Here is a 23,867-nt window from a genome sequence, read left to right as displayed (position 1 = left end):
TGCCAATCAAACATATGCAGGTGGAGTTTCTGGTTTTGTAATAACAGGTTGAGCCTGCCCTAATCTGGCATTCACATGATAATGTCTATGTGGGTAAAACAAGCCACGTTGATTTAGTGGTTATGAAACTGACTAAAAGGCCCTTTCTCACCAAGTCCTTTATTTTTGTCCGAATAATTTATACGGAAAAAATAAATACAGCACGTCTTGTCTATGACACCCTTAACACTAATTGCGAAATATCCTGCAGTAATCAGTCAATTATTTAGTTTTGGTCCAGGTTCGATTTTTGCGTCTTTTCGCAAGTGAAAATGAACTGTTGACCAATAGAAATTGTTATCTGGGATACCGCCACTGACACGCAGCGCACTACCCCTGACAGGTCGGTGTTCTTCGTGCGAATTAATTCATTTATATTTGCCTGTTATTTGCGTTTACAATTAATCAATGATGCAATGTATCAATTTAGCCAACGTGATCACATCACACCAGAGCTACACGTCACTCTCGCCATTAAAACTTCTCCGCCAGTTCATTGCCATTCAGCAAGCAAGAGGATCGATCGATGCTTCTCTTCTCAACTAGTCCTATTAGTTTAACCCCCTAGAGTCAATGTCCGCGCCCCTGCGAAAATAAAATTAGCATAATAAAAATAGCTTGAAATATATTTTAAACAATATTGCTGTTCATTGTCTATCTATAAGTGACTCGTTCGAGACCTAAAGGGGAAAGAGAGAGGCCAGTGGCTTTGCTAGCAGAGATACGTGAATTGCGCAAGAAGGGAACAGTGAAGACGGAGATCAGTTAGAAGTTCATATATTAACGAATCATTCATATAGCCTATATATTAGGCTAAGTATTATAGGCCTGCTAAAGTGTGTTATAGACAACCCTAAAATACAGACCAAAAAAGATCTGCTGGAATTTACCCTTTGCGAAGTTTTTGCGAAGATTTAGTTAAAGCATTCACTCAAAATAAAATGTAGGCCTAGGGTCAACATAACCACCCGTTGCTTCACTAAAATTGATCAACGGCTGTTTGGCTATGGACAGGTTGTGTGCATGTGTTCCTATTTTATAATGGTTGACAATTTAATCCTGATATGGCCTAGGCTTATATCACAGCTGTCTCGATATCTTCCCCTTACAACTTTCATCAAATATGATAGGCTACATTGATTTAGCATTATCCTTTAATGTAGAGTGGTTTTTGATATCCTACAGAAAGGATTTAAAGACAATGTTTTTAATACGTTTTGTTTTGGGGAAAGGAGAACTGTGATTTGCTTATGCGTCTGTGGGATGCGCTGCAGGCTGCTTTGATTGACGGATCCTTTTAGGTGGGTGGGTATGCGTGTATGAGTTCGCTAATTATCCATGTCCATTCAGGAAGTTTCCTAAAATAGTTCTAGCCTGTCTGGACTTCACCTCTTTAATCAGATAGAAAGAACACTATTGGCAGCAAGCATCATGGTCAGTTTATGTGCGTGGAATGACGACAGTTCCCAGTTTTGCTTTTAACTGAATGAATCCCAGCCAAGCTGAACAACATATTGCCACAGATAATGACTGCGGCATTGTTGGTGGCGTTATGCGATTTTTTCTCTCGAAAAAGTAGAGGGTAAAACCTATTGGCTAGCGTGTCAAAATCGGATTGTGTATTTTTTCTGAATTCGGACAAAAAGATTGCACTGCAGTTGGTGAGCAAAGATCTTAAACATGGTTGTCAAGCTACAGAAAGTCTAACTGTTAAATTCCATTGTATCAGGTAATGAATAAACCGTTTGTGTTGCCAATGTAGAACTTGACTCAGCTTTTCTGCTTCCAGTCAAACAGATTGAAAAAAATGGCTCGTGGCCAGTGATATACCAACTCAGTAAAGATTTCTCTCTAAAGGCTTATATGGACTTGCCTCAGAAGAGCCCACAATTTCATCGTCTTACTTTACATAGACTAGACAAATGATTGTGTTATGAAAAGCTGTGTGGAGCACACTGTGTGCTAACATATTGTGCAGGCAGGTCTACTCTTTGTTTGGTTGCTGTTGGTGGATAAAGGACCTGTGCAACAGATGGAATCCATTAATTCTAATGAGACATTGACAGCTCTGATACTTTGAGGCATCATCCCATATTCCAGAGCACAAAGCAGAGGAAATGAAGCCCCACACTCCCCCATCCTTCCCCTCTCCACCCTCAGAGTAGCTATCTACCAGGGGCACATTCTGCTACTGCTCCTCCCAAAGATACCCATTTCCATCTCCAAAAGAGCCAACCAAAAATATAGATTTCTTCTGTGCAGAAATACACAAGTTATGAGTAGGAAGCATGTGAGAAATGTTGCTAATCTTTAAGGGATACTGAATAAAACCTCACATTCAAAAAATTCATTTTTCCAAAATTACATAACAGACATGCCCCTGAAAAACCTGACAGGGACAACAATTAAGGTGTCAGTAAATGTATGCCTAGCGCGTGAAAAGATGAGATGAATGAGAGCAAGTTAATGACAAAGGAGATTTGTACATAAAAGAAAAGATGAAAAGATGATCCATTTTTTGGCCAAAATATACAACACTGGGTCAACAACAAACCTATATCAGCCTCTGTGCTTTTCTTCATGTCTTTGTGGAGCTTCTTTGTCTGATCTTCCAACCTGTAAAGGAAGGGATTTTTTTTCAGGTGTACTTTGGATATCACAATAATACAACATGACATTTGGTAAGCATCTGTCCAAGTACAGTTGGGCATCAACAGAGCAAATTGACAGTAGGATCATGTTTTTACATTTAGCAGCTAGAGTAGAGAGAGAGGGAGAGTACTGAAAAAGGGTGGACTGTGTCCATCCTGATCAAACCCCTCTAATCTTTATAAAGCATTCACTGACACAGTCTTAATGGGATATCTCAGTCCAGCCAGCATGTTACAAATAAACACCTACAAGTCACTATGGACTGGGACATTCAATAGGATTACAAAAATGCATTGATTTAATATAAAACACATTATTATGACTTCCCTTTTGCTAATTAAAAATACTAGGATTGCTTTTTGTTACCGTCAACTAAATTCTGGCATAAAAGCATTTATGTCTTCAATCATCCCTCTGCATTCATTTAAATGATGGGTGTTAAAATGGCAATTACGAGACTACGGAGGCTGAATCGTGTGCCGTTCATTATATCAATTAAGGGAAACGAGGGGCTGTTTAGCAACTCCCAGGAGAATGCTGTCACATCAGTTTTCAGGGTTTCATTAAGGGAGGGGGGAGGAGAAGGGGACTGAAAAAACAACAGTTTTCCCATTTCCATCTTCATTCTCCAATCTGTGTGAACTGACGGGAGGCAGGAGAATGCGAGGGCTGAGGAGGGCTCTTCTGGATGTGGGCCAGAAGTCCGTTTCTACAAGGTGTTAATGGAGGCCTGCTGGAGCAGCTGCTACTCCTCGCTCCTGTGTGCCCCAACAGTTTGCCCTTTACTGCCGCCAACAGCCAGCCTCTCTACACTCCCAGATGCTGCGGGTAATGCCGTAGGAGTATGGATTTAGAAGCTGATCTCAGGTAGACAAATACTGCTATGGGATTATAGATGCTAGACTTACTGTGGAAGGCATTGGATGATGAAATAATTTGCTAAATTTGACCCGACCTGTCTTTCAAATGACACTAGGTATATTTCCACACAAATTAATAGATTATTGAATTCAACAACAGTTCAAAGAGCTAGATGGCAGATTTATGTTCACTAAGAGTTAACGATATGTAACAGAGGGGAGTGCTAAGATGTCTGTACATGCCTGCTCCTCTTACTCATCATGTGTAAGAAATGTGTATTGTGGTGCCATGTCTCATACTCAACAAAACCTAAATGTGAAGTGCTCTCACTCAGTCTGCAGGCCCCTCGGGGAGTCTCTTTAACCTCTGACACACAACAGGGGAATGCTTCCCACACAAACCATATACACTGAAGAAAAAGATAAATGCAACATGCAACAATGTCAAAGATTTTACTGAGCTACAGTTCATATAAGGAAATCAGTTAATTTAAATAAATTCATTAGGCTGGGAAATTCATTAGACTGGGAATACAGATATGCATCTCTTGGTCACAACTTTAAAAATAAATAAAAACTAGGGGCATGGATCAGAAAAACCGTCAGTATCTGATATGACCACTATTTGCCTCATGTAGCGTGACATTTCTCCTTCACATAGAGTTGATCAGGCTGTTGATTGTGGAATGTTGTCCCACTCCTCTTCAATGGCTGTGCGAAGTTGCTGGATATTAGCGGGAACTGGAACACGCTGTCATACATGTAGATCCAGAGTCTCAAAACATGCTTAATGGGTGACATATTTGGTGAGTATGCAGGCCGTGGAAGAACTGGGACATTTTCAGCTTCCAGAAGTTGTGTACTGATCCTTGCGACATGGGGCTGTGCATTATTATGCTGAAACATAAGGTGATGGCAGCGGATGAATGCCACCACAATTGGTTTCTGGATCTGGTCTCTGTATCTCTGTGCATTCAAATTTCCATCGATAAAATGCAATTGTGTTCATTGTCTGTAGCTTATGCCTGCCCATACCATAACCCCACCGCCACCATGGGGCACTCTGTTCACAACGTTGACATCTGCACAATACATTTGAAACCGGGATTAATCCGTAAATAGCACACCTCCACTGAAGTCGGTCACGACGACAAACTGCAGTTAGGTCAAGACTCTGGCGAGGATGACGATCACGCAGATGAGCTTCCCTGACAGTTTGTGTGGGTGGCTGGTCTCAGACGATCCTGCAGGTGAATAAGCCTGACATGGAGATTCTGGGCTGGCGTAGCTACACGTGGTCTGCGGTTGTGAAGCCAGTTTAACATACTGCCAAATTCTGTAAAACAGCATTGGCAGCTTATGGTAGAGAATTAATCAATTATCTGGCAACAGCTCAGGTAAACATTCCTGTAGTCAGCATGCCAATTGCATGCTCCCTCAAAACTTGAGACATCTGTGGCATTGCGTTGTGACAAAACTGCACATTTAATTGTGTCCTTTTGTCCCCAGCACAAGGTGCACCTGTGTAATGATCACGCTGTTTAATCCACTTCTTGATATGCTACATCTGTCAGGTGGATATATTATTTTAGCAAAGCTGAAATGCTCACTAACAGGGATGCAAACAAATTTGTGCACAACATTTGAGAGAAATAAGCTTTTTGTGTATATGGAAACAAGGGACCAACACTTCACATGTTGCGTTTATATTTTAGTTCAGTGTATATTGTGTAACCTAACTCACTTCAGCATTGGGTCAGAAGAGAGAGGTGAAAGATTCTAACATGGTATTTCCCATGAAAATAATTATTTCAAGGTTAAATGTTGAGAACAGGCACGTGTGTTCACCTCTAAAAATCAATGGAAAACGTACACTTAAAATAGCACTCGTTATGTTTTCTAGTCTGTCAACTCCGGGTTCATCTGCAATGAAGATTTTTGCTGCACTAATGATGCAAAGTCAATACATACAGTATGTAAAACGGAGTACAAATGAAAGTCATCTCCAGCACAATAACAGTGTCTACATATGTAAAAATGGCACATTTCTATGATCCGTGGTTAAAGAGAGAAAAAAGGTCTTAAAAATGCCTCTCTGTGACATCACATAGTAGGATTAAAAGATAGCTATTTTTAAGGGTATTTTCTTGCTGCCCACAAATCTCATAGTATTTGAAGATCAGTTCATCGGGTAGAACTTAAGTTTTTTTCAACAAAATGTAGAAATGTGCGGTTTTCACACATGTAGACACTGGTTTGGTGCTGGAGATAATGAATATGAGTTTGAAAAGAGGAGTTCCCCTTTAACATTAGTGGCAACAAACCTACTTTTGGAGCTTGTTATATTCTCGTTCAAAGTCTCTTTCAACCTGTAAAAACACATTGAAACTCACTGTTAGATACAACATTATCATCTTTGTGTTCATGTTTGTTTATTCAATGATGTTACCTTCGATTATGGTCCTAACATGTGCTTGATGAATACTGAATATCCCTACTATTGGAGAGCCAATAAAGCTATATCCTGAGCACAGCCTGGCTCCCCCTAATTTGCTTCATGTTGTTAGTTCTAAAGGTCTGGTTGACAGCCCCCACCCACCCCCTCCCTGCTCCTCTTCAGATCAGACTGGACTGATTGAACAGTCCAGCACTGGTTATGGAGGTAGCAGGGGTTCCTGTCTTGTGGTTCTGTGGGCTTCTGGATAAACAAATAAACAGTGAGGGAGGCAGCTGCCTGTCTGTCAATGGAGGCAGGGTTGTCCACTGGGCTCCCTGTACTGTAGCCCACTCCCTGGGTCTGGCCTGGGATGTCACAGGAAGCTGCCTGTGAGCCGGTTCTGACTGTCTGCCACTGCCGGACCACAGAGACAGACAGATTACTGTGGAAGTGGTTTTCCCCAAAGGAAGGCACCCACTCACCGGCACTTCAAGGCAGCCACCTCTGCCCCCTCAAATGGTTTGGACAAATTGGCACCCCACAGGCCCATGCTCATTGATGAGAGTGCAGTCACTTGTCTGACGATTTGCTGTTGGTTACCTCTAGTACACTATGTTCATTTGGTGAATAGACTAGTATGTCTTATACAATAAAGATATTTCAGAAAACCAAAGAAACAAGTTAAAGATGCAGTTGGTTCGGATGAGGGACTTCATTTGGGTTTCCTTCTCATCTTTAAAACTGAATTTCTGATTACGGGCTCATTTGGAGGTCAATGATTGGATGTAAAAGCTGTATAACTCCTGTCCATTCAGATATGAAAACAACCATGCTGTGAGACCTGGAACAATGAGGTTTATGTGTGATTCTCTCCACAGGCCAAACAGACATGCATTAACTCCTTCACTGTCCAGTGTGTGGACAGAGGTGCTCTGCTCTCCCCAAGTCTAAATCCAAGGTTTCAGAGACAATATTGACAGGTTAAGACAAATGTCCTCTTCCATAGCCACCACAGGGCTTTGATCTTTTAGCATACAATTTGAACAACAAAATGCAACCAAATATTTTTATTAGTTGGGCCAGACTTAACCTAGCCTTCCCCTATAAAAGAGGTAACAAATATCTAGCTTGTATTTCTGCAGTCTGAAAGTCTCTTACTCATCTGTAACAAAGTGAGGAGTCGTAAGATCCCAGTATGCTTCCATATGCACTACATGACCGAAAGTGTTTGGCCACCCCTTCAAATTAGTGGAATTGGCTATTTCAGCCACACCCGTTGCTGACCGGTGTATAACAACTAGCACACAGCCATGCAATCTCCATAGACAAACATTGGCAGTAGAATGGCCTTACTGAAGAGCTCAGTGACTTTCAACATGGCACAGTAATAGGATGCCACCTTTCCAACAAGTCAGTTCCTCAAATTTCTGCCCTGCTAGATTTGCCCCGGTCAACTTTAAGTGCTGTTACTGTGAAGTGGAAACGTCTAGGAGCAACAATGGCTCAGCCACGAAGTGGTAGACCACCGAGTGCTGAAGCCTTAGCGCGTAACAATTCTCTCTTCACATTTACAACACTCACTACCGAGTTTCAATCTGCCTCTGGAAGCAATGTCATCACAAGAACTGTTTGTTGGGAGCTTCACAAAATGGGCTTCTATGGCCAAGCAGCCGCACACAACACTAAGATCACCATGTGCAATGCTAAGCGTCGGCTGGAGTTGTGTAAAAGTTGCCGCCATTGGAGCAGTAGAAACGTGTTCTCTGGAGTGATGAATCACGCTTCACCAGCTGGCAGTCCGACAGACAAACCTCGATTTGGCAGATGCCAGGAGAACGCTACCTGCCCCAATGCATAGTGCAAACTGTAAAGTTTGGTGGAGGACGAATAATGGTCTGGGGCTGTTTTTCATGGTTCGGGATAGGCCTCAGTTTCAGTGAAGGGAAATCTTAGCGCTACAACATACAATGACATTCGAGACAATTCTGTGCTTCCAACTTTGTGGAAATAGTTTGGGGAAGGCCCTTTTCTGTTTCAGCATGATAATGCCCTCGTGCACAAAACGAGCTTCATACCGAAATGGTTTGTTGAGATTAGTGTGGAAAAACTTGACTGGCCTGCATAGAGCCCTGACATCAACCCCATCAAACACCTTTGGGATGAATTGAAACACCGACTGCAAGCTAGGCCTAATCGCCCAACATCAGTACCCGCCCTCACTAATGCACTTGTGGCTGAATGGAAGCAAGTCCCCACAGCAATGTTCCAACATCTAGTCGAAAGCCTTCACAGAAGAGTGGAGGCTGTTATAGCAGCAAATGGGGGACCAACACCATGTTAATGTCCATGATTTTGGAATGAGATGTTCAACGAGCATCTGTCCACATATTTTTGGCCATGTAGTGTAACAACCATACAACAACACACTAAATAAAGCCTGGTAGTGAATGTCTAGTGAAATTAGACATTTAATTATGTATTGTCTAGTTTCATAGGTGTTGCAACACAAATAATGGAAGACCTTATGTTGGCACAGTCTTTTTTTTGGTGGGGGGGGGGGCAGAAGACTGTTTCCAAAACGGTAAGTGTTCAATCTGCTTTTTTGGTTGTCCAATCTTGAAGGGCATCCTAGAAGTAGACAAAATTATAAATTGGTGGGACAGACCACATTCCGCACATCACAAATACAATCTAACACATCCAAACAGGCATTTAACTGAAATGAGGCATTTTTAAGGGGCTGGCAGACAGGTACTCTGACTGGTAGGTAATAATGTGTTGCGAGGTGAGTACAAGTGAACAAGTGAATCCTTTAGCTCAGTCACAGCTAGCCAAATCCAAATGCTGTTAACCCCTGGCCTTCTGGAGTGTGCTTCAGGAGCCCTGTGCATTGACTTCCTGTCATCACACGCCACATCTGGCCTCCATTACTGGTGGATATCACTAATTAGAAGTGGCTGTCCCCTCTGCTCTGTGTGGCTTTCCTGCAACCCCCCCCCCCCCCCAGTCAAACACAGGCCCACATGTTGTACTGGCCATGGCCTGACAGATTGCTGTGAATGGAGACTGCAGCATGGTAGTTCACAATGCATCACTCTGCACCCCTTACAGAATCCAGTCTGCCTACACCCTAAGCCTACAGTGCATTCAGGAAAGTATTCAGAGCCCTTGACTTTTTCCACATTGATACGTTACAGCCTTACTCTAAAATGGATTAAATTGTTTGTTTTTCCCCTCAATCTACACACAAAACCCCATAATGACAAAGTGAAAAGTTTATTTTTGCACATTGATTCAAAATAAAAACAGAAATACCTTATTTACATAAGTATTCAGACCCTATGCTATGATACTTGAAATTGCATCCTGTTTCCATTGATCATCCTTGAGATGTTTCTACAACTTGATTGGAGTTCACCTGTGGTAAATTCAATTGATTGGACATGATTTCGAAAGGCACAAACCTGTCTATATAAAGGTCCCACAGTTGACAGTGCATGTCAGAGCAAAAAAAAACAAGCCAAGGACAAAAACAAGCCAAAGAAACCACTACTAAAAAGTGGTGACAAGAAGACTTGCTTGGGCCACGAAACACAAGCAATGGACATTAGACCGGTGGAAATCTGTTCTTTGGGCTGATGAGTCCAAATTTGAGTTTTTTGGTTCCAAACAACGTGTCTTTGTGAGATGCAGAGAAGGTGAACAAATGATCTCTGCATGTGTGGATCCCACTGTGAAGCACAGAGGAGGTGGTGTGATGGTGTGGGGGTGCTTTGCTGGTGACACTGCCAGTGATTTACTTAAAACATGAACCAGTATGGCTGCCACAGCATTCTGCAGTGATATGCCATCCCATCTGGTTTGCGCTTAGTAGGACTATCATTTGTTTTTCAACGGGACAATAACCCAACACACCTCCAGGCTGTGTAAGGGCTATTTGACAAATAAGGAGAGTGATGGAGTGCTGCATCAGATGACCTGGCCTCCACAATCACTCGACCTCAACCCAATTGCGATGGTTTGGGATGAGTTGGACCGCAGAGGGAAGGAAAAACAGCCAACAAGTGCTCAACATATGTGGGAACTCCTTCAAAACTGTTGGAAAAGCATTCCAGATGAAGCTAGTTGAGGGAATGCCAAGGGTGTGCAAAGCTGGCACCACACTGCCAGGTCACTGACCTCCTCCCTGTAGACAAGGGTTCCCCAACTGGTGGCATGTAAGCTGAATTTGGCCTGCAGGTGGTTTTATTTGACCACCCAAGTAATAAATATATATACACAGTGGGGAGAACAAGTATTTGATAACCTGCAAAATTGACAGTGTTTCCTTCTTACAAAGCATGTAGAGGTCTGTAAAGTTTTATCATAGGTACACTTCAACTGTGAGAGAAATCAAAAACAAAAATCCAGAAAATCACATTGTATGATTTAAGTAATTAATTTGCATTTTATTGCATGACATAAGTATTTGATCACCTACCAACCAGTAAGAATTCAGTCTCTCACAGACCTGTTGGGCTTCTTAAAGAAAAACTTCCTGTTCTTCACTCATTACCTGTATTAACTGCACCTGTTTTAACTCGTTACCTGTATAAAAGACACCTGTCCACTCACTCCAACCTCTCCACAATGGCCAAGACCAGAGAGCTGTGTAAGGACATCAGGGATAAAATTGTAGACCTGCACAAGGCTGGGATGGGCTACAGGACAATAGGCAAGCAGCTTGGTGAGAAGGCAACAACTGTTGGCACAATTATTAGAAAATGGAAGAAGTTCAAGATGACGGTCAATCACCCTCAGTCTGGGGCTCCATGCAAGATCTCACCTCGTGGGGCATCAATGATCATGAGGAAGGTGAGGGATCAGCCCAGAACTACACGGCAGGACCTGGTCAATGACCTGAAGAGAGCTGGGACCACAGTCTCAAAGAAAACCATTAGTAACACACTACGCCGTCATGGATTAAAATACTGCAGCACATGCAAGGTCCCCCTCCTCAAGCCAGCACATGTCCAGGCCTGTCTGAAGTTTGCCAATGACCATCTGGATGATCCAGAGGAGGTCATGTGGTCTGATGAGACAAAAATAGAGTTTTTTGGTCTAAACTCCACTCGCCGTGTTTAGAGGGGGAAAAGGATGAGTACAACCCCAAGAACACCATCCACGTAGTCGTTGGTGAACAAGAAGTACAGGAGGGAACTAAGCACACACCCCTGTAGGGCCCCTGTGTTGAGGGTCAGCGTGGCAGAGGAAATGTTGCCTTCCCTCAACACCTGGGGTTGGCCCGTCAGGAAGTCCAGGATCCAGCGGCAGAGGGCGGTGTTCAGCCCTAGGGTCCAAAGCTTGGTGACGAGCTTGGAGTGGACTATGGTGTTGAACGCTGACCTGTAGTAAATGAACAGCATTCTCACATAGGTGTTCATACTCTTATCAAGGTGGATGGGGGCAGTGTGGAGTGCAATTGAGATTGCATCGTCTATGGATCTGTTGGAGCGGTATGCGAATTTCTGGGATGATGGGAGTTGATGTGTGCCATAACCTTTCAAAGCACGATTACAGATGTGTGCTACAGTGCGGTAGTCATTGTGGCAGGTAGGCTTAAAGTTCTTGGGAACAGGAATGATGGTGGTCAGCTTGAGATGTGGGAATTACTGACTGGGACAAGGAAAGGTTGAAAATGACCGTGAATATGTCTGCCAGCTGTTCTCCGCATGCTCTGAGAACACACCCTGGAATACCACCCGGCCTCGCGGCGTTAAGCGTGTTTACCTTTTTAAAAACCTTACAAAAGCCTTGGATTAGCGACATCAACTAGTCCCCTGGGTCAGCGGGGGCCCTCGTTCCCGGCTCAGTGTTATTTTTTGTCAAATAGTGCATAAAATACATTGAGTTCGTCTAGTAGAGAGGCATCGTTGGCAGACCACAGCTGGGTCTTCCTTTGTAATTCGTAATGGACTGTAGCCCCTTCTTAATGCATCGGAGCCTATGTAATAGGATTCCACCTTGTTCCTATATTGCCCTTTTGCTTGTTTGATGGTTCTGCGGAGGTCGTAGCGGGACTTCATGCACTTGTTTGTCTTCAGCCGTAGTCTCCGGGTTGGCTGCAATAGCCCTGTGTGCGGGAACCCTGTTCTTTAGCTTAGAGCCAACCTCTGTGTTAATCCTGGGCTTTTGATTGGGGAAGCAGCGAACCTTCTCTTTAGGGACAACGTTGTGATGCATTTCCTAATGAAGCCGGTGACGGAGGTGGTTAGCTCGATGCTATTGGCAGAGTCATGGGACATATTCCAGTCAGCGCAAGCAAAGCAGTTTTGTAGCATAGCATCGAAAACAGAGGACCATTTCTCAATGGAGCGCATCAAGGGTACTTCCTGTTTGAGCTTCTACTTGTGACATCTTATGATAGTTTTGATAGGTAACAACTTATTTTCTTAATGCCATCCGTCTTTTATCTGCCTGAATCCAACTTTCTAAACCATGTCTTGCTACATAAGTTGTGATGGAGAATCAATGAGAAAGAAAACACTTTTTATTGCCACTACACATGACTGTAGGTTGACATTGACGTGACACTAATAACATCCAAGGAACATGATGGACGTTTGCCGTTGACAGGCACAGTGAGACAACAGCTGCGTCAAAAGAAAGGTGTGTAAACTAATGAGATGGAAAGATGAGGGTGTGAGGCAGGGCCGTGTTGTATAACCAGGGAACACCACTGATGTGTGTGTGTGTGGCAGTTCCCTTTGATAACAGCTCAATCAGAAAACCCAACACAGCCAAGAGAGGCAACAGGAAAATGGGCTTAATCCGAATTACAACAGAAAGGATGCTTTCACTGGCAGGAGGGAGTATTAAGTCCCTATCAAACTAACCCTGGTGAAGCGCTGGGAAAAATGTTCTTTGATTCCCCTTTTGACTCCTAGAGATAAGCAGTGTTGTAACAACATGGATGCATCCCATTCATAAATCAGACTCATATCAGATCAAGATCTACGGTCAAAATGGCTGAATCAGGAGGAAAAGTTTCACATGTCATACTTTTGGTGAGCCAACACCATCATGGAAAACTACATTTCGTCACCCACTGAAATTCTTGAGGTCCACGGGGTGAATCATCTTACTATCCATGCAACGCATCACTAGAACACTACGGCAGTAACTGGGCCTAGCCTACCTATCTGAGCAGTGATCACATAAGACTTGGCAAGGACTGTATGATATGTCAACGGTTTGTTAAACACGCAGTAACTTTCCAAGAAACAAGGTATGGTCATAAAGGTGGCAAAGACTGCTAGAATTTGTGCAAAACACCACGACTCTATATCTTTGGCCCAATACAAAAGATCTTGGCCCAGCAGAACATACAATCGAGCCCCACAGTCACAAAGTCAACAGTGGATTCGGAAAGTATTCAGACCCCTTTACTTTTTCCACGTTTTGTTACAGCCTCTAAAATTGATTAAATAAAGAATCCTCATCAATATACACACAATATCCCACAATGACAAAGCAAAAACAGGTTTTTATAGAGTACCAGTCCAAAGTTTGGACAGACCTACTCATTCAAGGGTTTTTCTATCATTTTACTATTTCATACATTGTAGAATAATATTGAAGACATAAACTTTGAAATAACACATATGGAATGGCGTAGTAACTAAGAAAGTGTTAAACCAAACAAATTATATTTGAGATTCTTGAAAGCAGCCACCCTTTGCCTTGATGACAGTTTTGCACACTCTTGGCATTCTCTCAACCAGCATCATGAGGTGGAATTTCTTTCATTCTCAATGCATTTGAGCCAATCAGTTGTGTTGTGACAAGGTTGGGGTGGTATACGGAAGATAGCCCTATTTGGTAAAAGATCAAGTCCATATTATGGCAAGAACAGCTCAAATAAGCGTAGAGAAACGACAGACCATCTTTAGTTTAAGACATGAAGGTCAGTCAATCCGGAAAACTATAAAGAACTTTGAAAGTTCCTTCAAGTGCAGTCGCAAAAACCATCAAGCGCTATGATGAAACTAGCTCTCATGGGGACCGCCACAGGAAAGGAAGACCAAGAGTTACCTCTTGTGCAGAGGAAAAGTTCAATAGAGTTACCAGCCTCAAATTGCAGCCCAAATAAATGCTTCACAGTGTTCAAGTAACAGACACATCTCAACAACTGTTCAGAGGAGACTGCGTGAATCAGGCCTTTATGGTCGAATTGCTGCAAAGAAACCACTACTAAAAAGTGGTGACAAGAAGACTTGCTTGGGCCACGAAACACAAGCAATGGACATTAGACCGGTGGAAATCTGTTCTTTGGGCTGATGAGTCAATTGCGATGGTTTGGGATGAGTTGGACCGCAGAGGGAAGGAAAAACAGCCAACAAGTGCTCAACATATGTGGGAACTCCTTCAAAACTGTTGGAAAAGCATTCCAGATGAAGCTAGTTGAGGGAATGCCAAGGGTGTGCAAAGCTGTCATCAAGGTTGGCTACTTCGAAGAATCTAAAATACAAAATATATTGATTGACACTTTTTTGATTACTACATGATTCCATATGTGTTCAATAGTTGTCTTCACTACAATGTAGAAAATAGTCAAAATAAACAAAACCCTTGAATGAATAGGTGGGTCAACTTTTGACTGGTACTATACATTTTTGCAAATGTATTAAAAATAAAATAGAGAAATACCTTATTTACATAAGTATTCAGACACTTTGCTATGATACTCGAATTTGAACGCAGGTGCATCCTGTTTCCATTGATCATCCTTGAGATGTTTCTACAACTTGATTGGAGTCCACCTGTGGCAAATTCAATTGATTGGACGTGATTTGGAAAGGCACACACCTGTCTATATAAGGTCCCACAGTTGACAGTGCATGTCAGAGCAAAAAAAACAAGCCATGAGGTTGAAGGAATTGTACATAGAGCTCCCGAGACAGGATTGTGTCGAGGCACAGATCCGGGGAAGGGTACCAAAAAATGTTTGCAGCATTGAAGGTCCCCAAGAACACAGTGGCATCCATCATTCTTAAATGGAAGAAGTTTGGAACCACCAAGACTCTTCCTCAAGTTGGCCACCTGGCCAAACTGAGCAATCGGGGAGAAGGGCCTTGGTCAGGGAGGCGACCAAGAACCCGATGGTCACTCTGACAGAGCTCCAGAGTTCCTCTGTGGAGATGGGAGAACCTTCCAGAAAGCCAACCAGCTCTGCAGCACTCCACCAATCAGACCTTTATGGTAGAGTGACCAGACAGAAGACACTCCTCAGTAAAAAGGCACATGACAGCCCACTTGGAGTTTGCCAAAAGGCACCTAAAGGACTCTCAGACCATGAGAAACAAGATTCTCTGGTCTGATGAAAACAAGATTGAACTATTTGGCCTGAATGCCAAGCTTCACGTTTGGAGGAAACCTGCCACCAACCCTACAGTGAAGCATGGTGGTGGCAACATCATGCTGTGGGGATGTTCTTCCAGAGGTAGTGACTGGGAGACTAGTCCGGATTGAGGGAAAGATGAACGGAGCAAAGTACAGAGAGATCCTTGATAAAAAACCTGCTCCAGAGCGCTCAGCACCTCAGACTGGGGCAAGGGATCACCTTCCAACAGGACAACAACCCTAAGCATACAGCCAAGACAACGGAGAAGTGGCTTCGGGACTAATCTCTGAATATCTTTGAATGGCCCAGCCAGAGCCCGGACTTGAACCCGATCAGCCATCCCTGGAAAGACCTGAAAATAGCTGTGCAGCGACTCTCCCCATCCAACCTGACAGAGCTTGAAAGGATCTGCAAAGAAGAATGGGAGAAACTCCCCAAATACAGGTGTGCCAAGCTTGTAGCATCATATCCAAGAAGACTCAGTTTTTTATTTTTAATACATTCACAAAAATGTCTGTTTTTGCTTTGTCATTATTGGGTATTGGGTTTAGATTGATGAAAATAAAATAATTGTATCAATTTTATAATAAGGTGTAACATAACAAAATGTGGAAAAGGTCAAGGGGTCTGAATACTTTTGAATACACTGTACTTAGCTAACAGCCTGTGGACACTGCCTTATTTGCTCAAATCCCAAAGCGATCCAAAGAGAATGGTAGGCTAGAGGGGTAGAGGAAGGAGGATGGTCTATGCTGTGGGAATCGTTTGTTATGTTTCTTCACACACAGTGGCATTTCAGTAGAGGCCTGTACATTTAGAAACTTTGGTTAGTCTGTAAGCCCTGATCCCATGACCTACTCAAAGAAGGGCAGGAAAGACAGAGAGTGCACAGAGCATGTTACATTTGGTAAATAAAGAGCACAACCTTCTCTTCTATGGACAGACTTACAACTTAAGCTATTAGTCAAAGTGAACACTACACAGGGGTTACAGTGAACCAATCACAATAGCACTACATTGTACTCAAACTACAATAGGTTAGATGTCAGGTTCATCGACTTTATGGATAAATATGGATAATTCCATAGGCTAAATTGTTAAACTGCATTGTTGCTTAGGGGCTTGTAAGTAAGCATTTCACAGTAAAGCTGACAATTTTTGACAAGGAGCATGTGTGCACCTACGTTGAAAAATGTAGTCGCACACAAAGAAACTTAGGAGCACAATGCCAAATAATTTAGGTAATAACACTGGAATCCTTATTTTTCTAGGCGCAGTGATGTTCCTAAATACAGATTCCAGGTCGCACAGCAAAATATTTAAGCACATATGTGAGTAAAATTGTCTCACTGTAGAGCTTAACTTAGCCTATAGGACAATATCCTTGATATATCCTGGACCTATTCTGAATTATGTTAAAAGTAAAAGCATTATTATTGTATATTAGGCTATGTTCCATGGTGTTGTTGTTTAAGGCAGGGCAATTCCATGCCAGCGTAGACTGAAACATTTTTGGTGTCTCAGATGGTTCTGGCAATTCTCACATAGTAACTTCCTTGGGAGGAAAGACCCTCGAGATGCTTTTTACTTGTATGACAAACGCCGTATCTTTATGAGACGCAGAGTAGGTGAACGGATGATCTCCGCATTTGTGGTTCCCACCGTGAAGCATGGAGGAGGTGGTGTGGGGGTGCTTTGCTGGTGACCCTGTCTGTGATTTATTTAGAATTCAAGGCACACTTTTTTATTTTTATTTATTTTACCTTTATTTTACTAGGCAAGTCAGTTAAGAACACATTCTTATTTTCAATGACGGCCTAGGAACAGTGGGTTAACTGCCTGTTCAGGGGCAGAGCGACAGATTTGTACCTTGTCAGCTCGGGGATTTGAACTTGCAACCTTTCGGTTACTAGTCCAACGCTCTAACCACTAGGCTACCCTGCCGCCCCACTTAACCAGCATGGCTACCACAGCATTCTTCTGCAACACGCCATCCCATCTAGTTTGTGCTTAGTGGGACTATCATTTGTTTTTCAACAGGACAATGACCCAACACACCTCCAGGCTGTGTAAGGAGAGTGACGGTGCTGCATCAGATGACCTGGCCTCCACAATCACCAAATCTCAACCCAATTGAAATGTACTGGTACGAGATGGACCACAGAGTGAAGGAAAAGCAGCCAACAAGTCTTTAGCAAAGCTGTCATCAAGGCAAAGGGTGGCTAGTTTCAAGAATCTAAAATGTTGATTTGGTTTAACACTTTTTTGTTACTACATGATTCCATGTGTTATTTCATGTTTGATGTCTTCACTCTTATTCTACAATATAGAAAATATTAAAATAAAGTTAAATCCTTGAATGAGTAGGCGTCCTAACTTTTGACTGGTACTATACTTTTAAAATCATTAACATGTACAGTGGCTTGCGAAAGTATTCACCCCCTTGGCATTTTTCCTATTTTGCTGCCTAACAACCTGGAATTAAAGTGGATTTTGGGGGGGTTGTATCATTTCATTTACACAACATGCCTACCATTTTGAAGATGCTAAAAACTTTTTGGGGTGAAAGAAACAAGAAATGACAAGAAAACTTGAGCGTGCATAACCCCCCCCCCCCAAAGTCAATACTTTGTAGAGCCACCTTTTGCAGCAATTACAGCTGCAAGTCTCCTAGGATGTCCACTATAAGCTTGGCACATCTAGCCACTGAGATTTTTGCACAACTGCTCCAGCTCCTTCAAGTTGGATGGGTTCCGCTGGTGTACAGCATCTTTAAGTCATACCACAGATTCTCAATTGGATTGAGGTCTGGGCTTTGACTAGGCCATTCCAAGACATTTAAATGTTTCCCCTTAAACCACTCAAGTGTTGCTTTAGAAATAAGCTTAGGGTCATTGTCCTGCTGGAATGTGAACCTCTGGGACAGACTCAAATCTCTGGAAGACAAACAGGTTTCCCTCAAGAATTTCCCTGTATTTAGCACCATCCATCATTCCTTCAATTCTGGCCAGTTTCCCAGTCCCTGGCGATGAAAAACATCCCCACAGCATGATGCTGCCACCACCATGCTTCACTGTGGAGATGGTGTTCTAGGGGTGATGAGAGGCTTTGGGTTTGCGCCAGACATAGTGTCTTCCTTGATGGCCAAAAAGCTAATCTGACCAGAGTACCTTCTTCCATATGTTTGGGTAGTCTCCCACATGCCTTTTGGCGGACACCAAATGTGTTTGCTTATTTTTTCTTTAAGCAATGACTTTTTTTCTGGACACTCTTCCGTAAAGCCCAGCTCTGTGGAGTGTATGGCTTAAAGTGGTCCTATGGACAGATACTCCAATTTCCTCTGTGGAGCTTTGCAGCTCCTTCAGGGTTATCTTTGGTCTCTTTGTTGCCTCTCTGATTAATGCCCTCCTTGCCTGGTCTGTGAATTTTGGTGGGCGGCCCTCTCTTGGCAGGTTGTTTGTGTTGCCATATTCTTTCCATGTTTTAATAATGGATTTAATAGTGCTCTGTGGGATGCTCAAAGTTTCTGATATTTTTTATAACCCTACCCTGATCTGTACTTCTCCACAACTTTGTCCCTGACCTGTTTGGAGAGCTCCTTGGTCTTCATGGTACCCCTTGCTTAGTGGTGTTGCAGACTCTGGGGCCTTTCAGAACAGGTGTATATATACTGAGATCATGTGACAGATCATATTATACTTAGACTTTATTTAACTAATTATGCGACTTCTGAAGGTAATGGGTTGCACCAGATCTTATTAGGGGCTTCATAGCAAAGGGGGTGAATACATATGAACCAACCACTTTTCCATTGTACTTTTTTTTTTTTGAAAAACATTTTTTGAAACAAGTTAGCTTTTTCATTTAACTTCACCAATTTGGACTATTTTGTGTATGTCCATTACATGAAATCCAAATAAAAATCTATTTATATTACAGGTTGTAATTCAGCAAAATAGGAAAAATGCCAAGGGGGATGAATACTTTTGCAAGGCACTGTAGTGTGCATCTATCAGGTACACATACATGTTAGTACATACACACAACAATAGGAGAGGCGTTGCTTTATTAGTTTTTTGAACGCAGGTTTGCTGTTCACTTGCGCTATCCTATATGAAATGGGAGTTCTGTGCAATCATGGCTTTGTAAAATACTGTACATTTCCTTGAATTTGTTCTGGACCTGGGGAATGTGATAAGACCCCTGGTGGCATGTCTGGTGGGGTAAGTGTGATTGTCAATGCTGTATGTGTGTAAGCTGACTATGCAAACAATTTGGAATCTCCAACACATTAAATGTTTCTTATAAAAAAGAAGAAGTGATTCCGTCAGTCTTTCCTCAACTCTTAGCCAAGATAGACTAGCATGAATAGTATTGATATTAGCCCTCTGACTGCAATAAAGAGCAAAGTGTGCTGCTCTGTTCTCGGCCAGCTGCAGCTTAACTAGGTCTTTCTTTGCAGCACTTGACCATATGACTGGACAGAAATCAAGATAAGACTAGAGCATGCAGGAATTTAGTTCCTTGTTGCAAACTGGATTCATCTTTTGGAGTATTTGTATTCTGTACAGGCTTCCTTTTCACTCTGTCAATTAGGTTGGCATTGTGGAATAATTACAATGTTGTTGATCAATCCTCTTGTCACCTATCACAGCCTGTTTTAAAGTCAACATTGCCCTCATGGTGAAATCCCCGAGGTTTCCATCCTCTCTGGCAACTGAGTTACGAGAGACACCTGTATCTTTAGTGACTGGGTGTATTGATACACCATTAAAAGGTGTAATTAATAACTTCACCATACTCAGAGGGATATTCCATGTCGGCTTTTTCTACTTTTACCCATCTACCGATAGGTGCCCTTCTTCACGAGGCATTGGAAAACCTTCTTGGTCTTTGTGGTAGAATCTTGGTTTGAAATTCACTGCTTAACTGAGGGACCATACAGATTGTATTTGTGGGGTACAGAGATGAGGTACTTATTCAAACACTATTATTGCACACAGTGTGAGTCCATGCAACTTATTATGCGACTTGTTAAGCAAATATTTACTCCTGAAATTATTTAGGCTTGTCATAATAGGGTTGAATACTTGCCACAAGACATTTCAGCCTTTAATATTTTATAACATTTGTAAAAACATAATTCCACTTTTGACATTATGGGGTATTGTGTGTCGGCCAGTGAAAATCTAAACGTAGTCCATTTTAAATTCCCACAACAAAATGTGGAAAAAGTCAAGGGGTGTGAATACTTTCTGAAGGCACCGTAATTAGCAGCGAGCCCATTCTGGAAAATGTACTTGTAGAGTATATTGTTCCAAACAAAAGCCTGTCTTACAATTTAAAATATTAAAATGTTCAATAAGATTGTTTTATTTCAGCAACAAGGCTCCATTTTTTAGAGCACACTATAAGGAGTATAATGACACCAAGATTTCTATACGATTTACATGTACAGTTGACAGATGTCTGTATGATTTACATGTAAGGTTCACAGATCTCTACCTTTTTTTCTTGTAAAAATGTAGCTAATGAGAGCAAGGCATAAACCCTCATTTGACCTGAGTTCAACACAACAATATGGTTCTTGGTGTAGGCCTAAGTAATGTAGGTAAGGCTCACTGTTTTAGCTGTCAGCAAACTGCTGTGCCCGGTTTTACATTCCCTAAAACATAGTGACTCATGTTAAAACCAACAGTTTAACACCCCTGCTCTCCCCCTTGACCAAACCTTTAGAACTAAGCTGTTTCCTTATGGACGTCACTCTACTCTAGTCTAGACGTATGCATGCTCAGAGAAACAACAGTCTTATTTACCAGCATAGCCATTAGCTCTGCATGATAAAAATACAGAAATGATGCGGCTACAGGAAGAACCAATGACTACGTTGGAACTATAAATGTGTGCGCCATTGGCAAGGGGATAACATATCACTTCAATTGGGGCTATTGCCTGGAGTACAGAGGGCTGGTTGAGGACATTAGGAGTGCAATTGTTCAGATGACCCCTGAGTCAAATCTCTCACGTCACAGAAGCAAGAGTGAGGGCCTGACTGGAATGAGTTGGTCAGCATAGTTGATAAAGGGCTCTTTCACTGGACAGGCACCACACATTTGACCTTGTGCTTTGCTGTGCGTAGAGCCCTGCACGGGCATGAATTTTAAGCCTGAGCCCTACCCATTCCAGCAACCATTAAGCCCTACCCTACACAGGCCCGATTGCTTCTGCAAAATTTAAGGCACCCCACATTTGACCCTGTGCTTGGCTGTGCGTAGATCCCTGCACGAGCATACGTTTTAAGCCCAAACCCTACCCATGCCCCGATTGTTTCTGCCAAATTTAAGGCCCGGACCAAAGGCCAAAATAACTTCTATCATTAGCATCCATTAGCTGCTAGTCTCTGTCTGTCCTCCTCCCTGCAGTGCTCACACAGCATGCACTCTGCTGCTAGTCTGTCACCCTCAGTGGGGCTGTAAAAAAACAGGATGCGTCCGGTTTTCAGGATGCGACTTCCGCTTTTGGACGTCAACAAGGCAACACACAATCTTAACTCCGCCACAACATTTACTGGATTGGTTGAAAAGTGCAGAATAGAACCTTCCTTAATAGTTTGTTTTTCTCTCATCAGAACCAGAAAGAGACACTGCTCAAGTGTTTCTTTAACGCCTGTTACGTTAGGTTAATAGTCTGCCTGTGTGAGTATCCAGAGCAATGGCTCCGCCTCGGGCTGCTCAAAGACGAGACAAGTTGTCACTCAACTCAGGAACAGTATTATTTTCTGTGAAATAATCTGTCCTGTGGACTCGGACAATGTTCTGGTCGTATATTTCACGTGGTTGAAGCACGTCTGACACCATGTTATGATCTTAGTAGGTTAAGACTGTAGGCTAGCCTCCAGCGCAGCAGAGCAAATCGCTCAGCTGCAAAATGCTTGATCAATTTAGTCATATACGAGCCCTGCCCGTACCCTAGTAATTGATGAAAAAACAGGCCCAAACCCAATAACGGTGTGTAGTAATTGAACCTCCCAGTGACTCTTATCAAAACTCCAGCAGCTTCTATGAGTGGGTTAACTCCTAAATAAGCAGGTAACGTTAGTTAGCTAAAATTGGCAACCTGGCTAACTAAGAATTTAACTCCACTACAACGTAACATTGAAGTTAAATCCTAAGGTTAGTGCCAGGTAACTATTAGCTCTCTTTTCTAGACAGTTGGTTAGTTAGCTAGCAAGCCAACATGTCATAAATTGTTGTTTATGGTCACTATGCTAACGTTAGCTAGGTTGCTAACTATCTAGCCAATGCAAATAACAGCTCTCAAGCTACGCTCAGGATGCTAGCCTTTTAAAGTTAGTTGACGAGTTTGCAAGACAAATGACACCATACTGTAAGCAATAATTGTTAACACATTACATGTGTATAATATTTCTAAACTGCTTGGCCAGTTCTAGACACCGTTAACTTACTGAAAGCTAAGCCAATGACTAGCTAGCTAACCCCACAATTTCACTAGTCGAGTCAAACCGTTAGCTTGTTGAAGACGATGAATGTGTCTAGCTGTCTTATCAAAATACATACCAGCTCATTTTGTCTGAATTTCTCATCCAGTTTCAATTGGAAGCTTTTCCCTCTTCAGAAAACCTTATCCCCTTTCACATAAAATAATTGCTAGCTAGATAAAGTAACCAGGAAGTGGCTACAGCAGTAGCACAGATAAATGAGAACATATTTGGTAGTAGTTTTTTTTGGGGGGGATTAAACTACGGAAAGCAGAAAGGCCTGCATGGCGCACTGGGTTAGTGAGAGGGAGACGAAGTATAGATCCAACTATTTATGTGGAATTGTCTGTTCAGCAATGTCATTTTTGGAGTTTGAAATGTAATACGATAGATTAGAAAATTATTATTGACAGATGAGCTCGCATCAAGGAAAGATCAGAAATAAAAGAGATCCTGGACATTCAGGATTTCATGCTGATATCTCTTGATTTCAGCCCAGAGGTGGATGCATGGAGACAGAATGGATGGAGTAGAATGCCATGCCATTAAGTGTGTAGGCAGATCACATTTTCCAAACTTCTTTAAAAGCTGTGTGTCTAACTATATGCTATTTCATAACATAATACACCTGTTGATAGGCATAACATAATGTTTGAGGTCTATTCCTCTAATAAATCTAATCTAATTTGAGAAGTCTGTATAGGCATCAGGCTGGGGAACACACCATCCACATCGTTCATTATTTTTTTCCATAGAACATATACTGTAACCCCTCATTGATTATCCCTTACATACTTATATACAGTACCAGTCAAAAGTTTGGACACATACTCATTCAAGGGTTTTTCTTTATTTGTACTATTTTCTATATTGTCATATAAAATAAAATTGTATTAGTCACGCGTGCCAAATAGAACAAGTGTAGACGTTACAGTGAAATTCTTACTTGCGAGCCCCTAACCAACAATGCAGTTTAAAAATATAAAAAATCATATATAA

General features: G+C 42.2%; 1 pseudogene; it reads right to left on the bottom strand.

The window, feature by feature from the left end:
* LOC135541382 (bridging integrator 3-like) overlaps positions 1-23,109 on the bottom strand; it is a 50,435-nt pseudogene extending 27,326 nt beyond the window's left edge.
* Positions 23,110-23,867: the final 758 nt, after the last annotated feature.

The sequence above is a fragment of the Oncorhynchus masou genome, chromosome 1 (genome assembly GCF_036934945.1).
Source record: "Oncorhynchus masou masou isolate Uvic2021 chromosome 1, UVic_Omas_1.1, whole genome shotgun sequence".
Lineage (NCBI taxonomy): Eukaryota > Metazoa > Chordata > Actinopteri > Salmoniformes > Salmonidae > Oncorhynchus > Oncorhynchus masou.
This window is presented reverse-complemented; position numbering and strand designations above follow the sequence as displayed.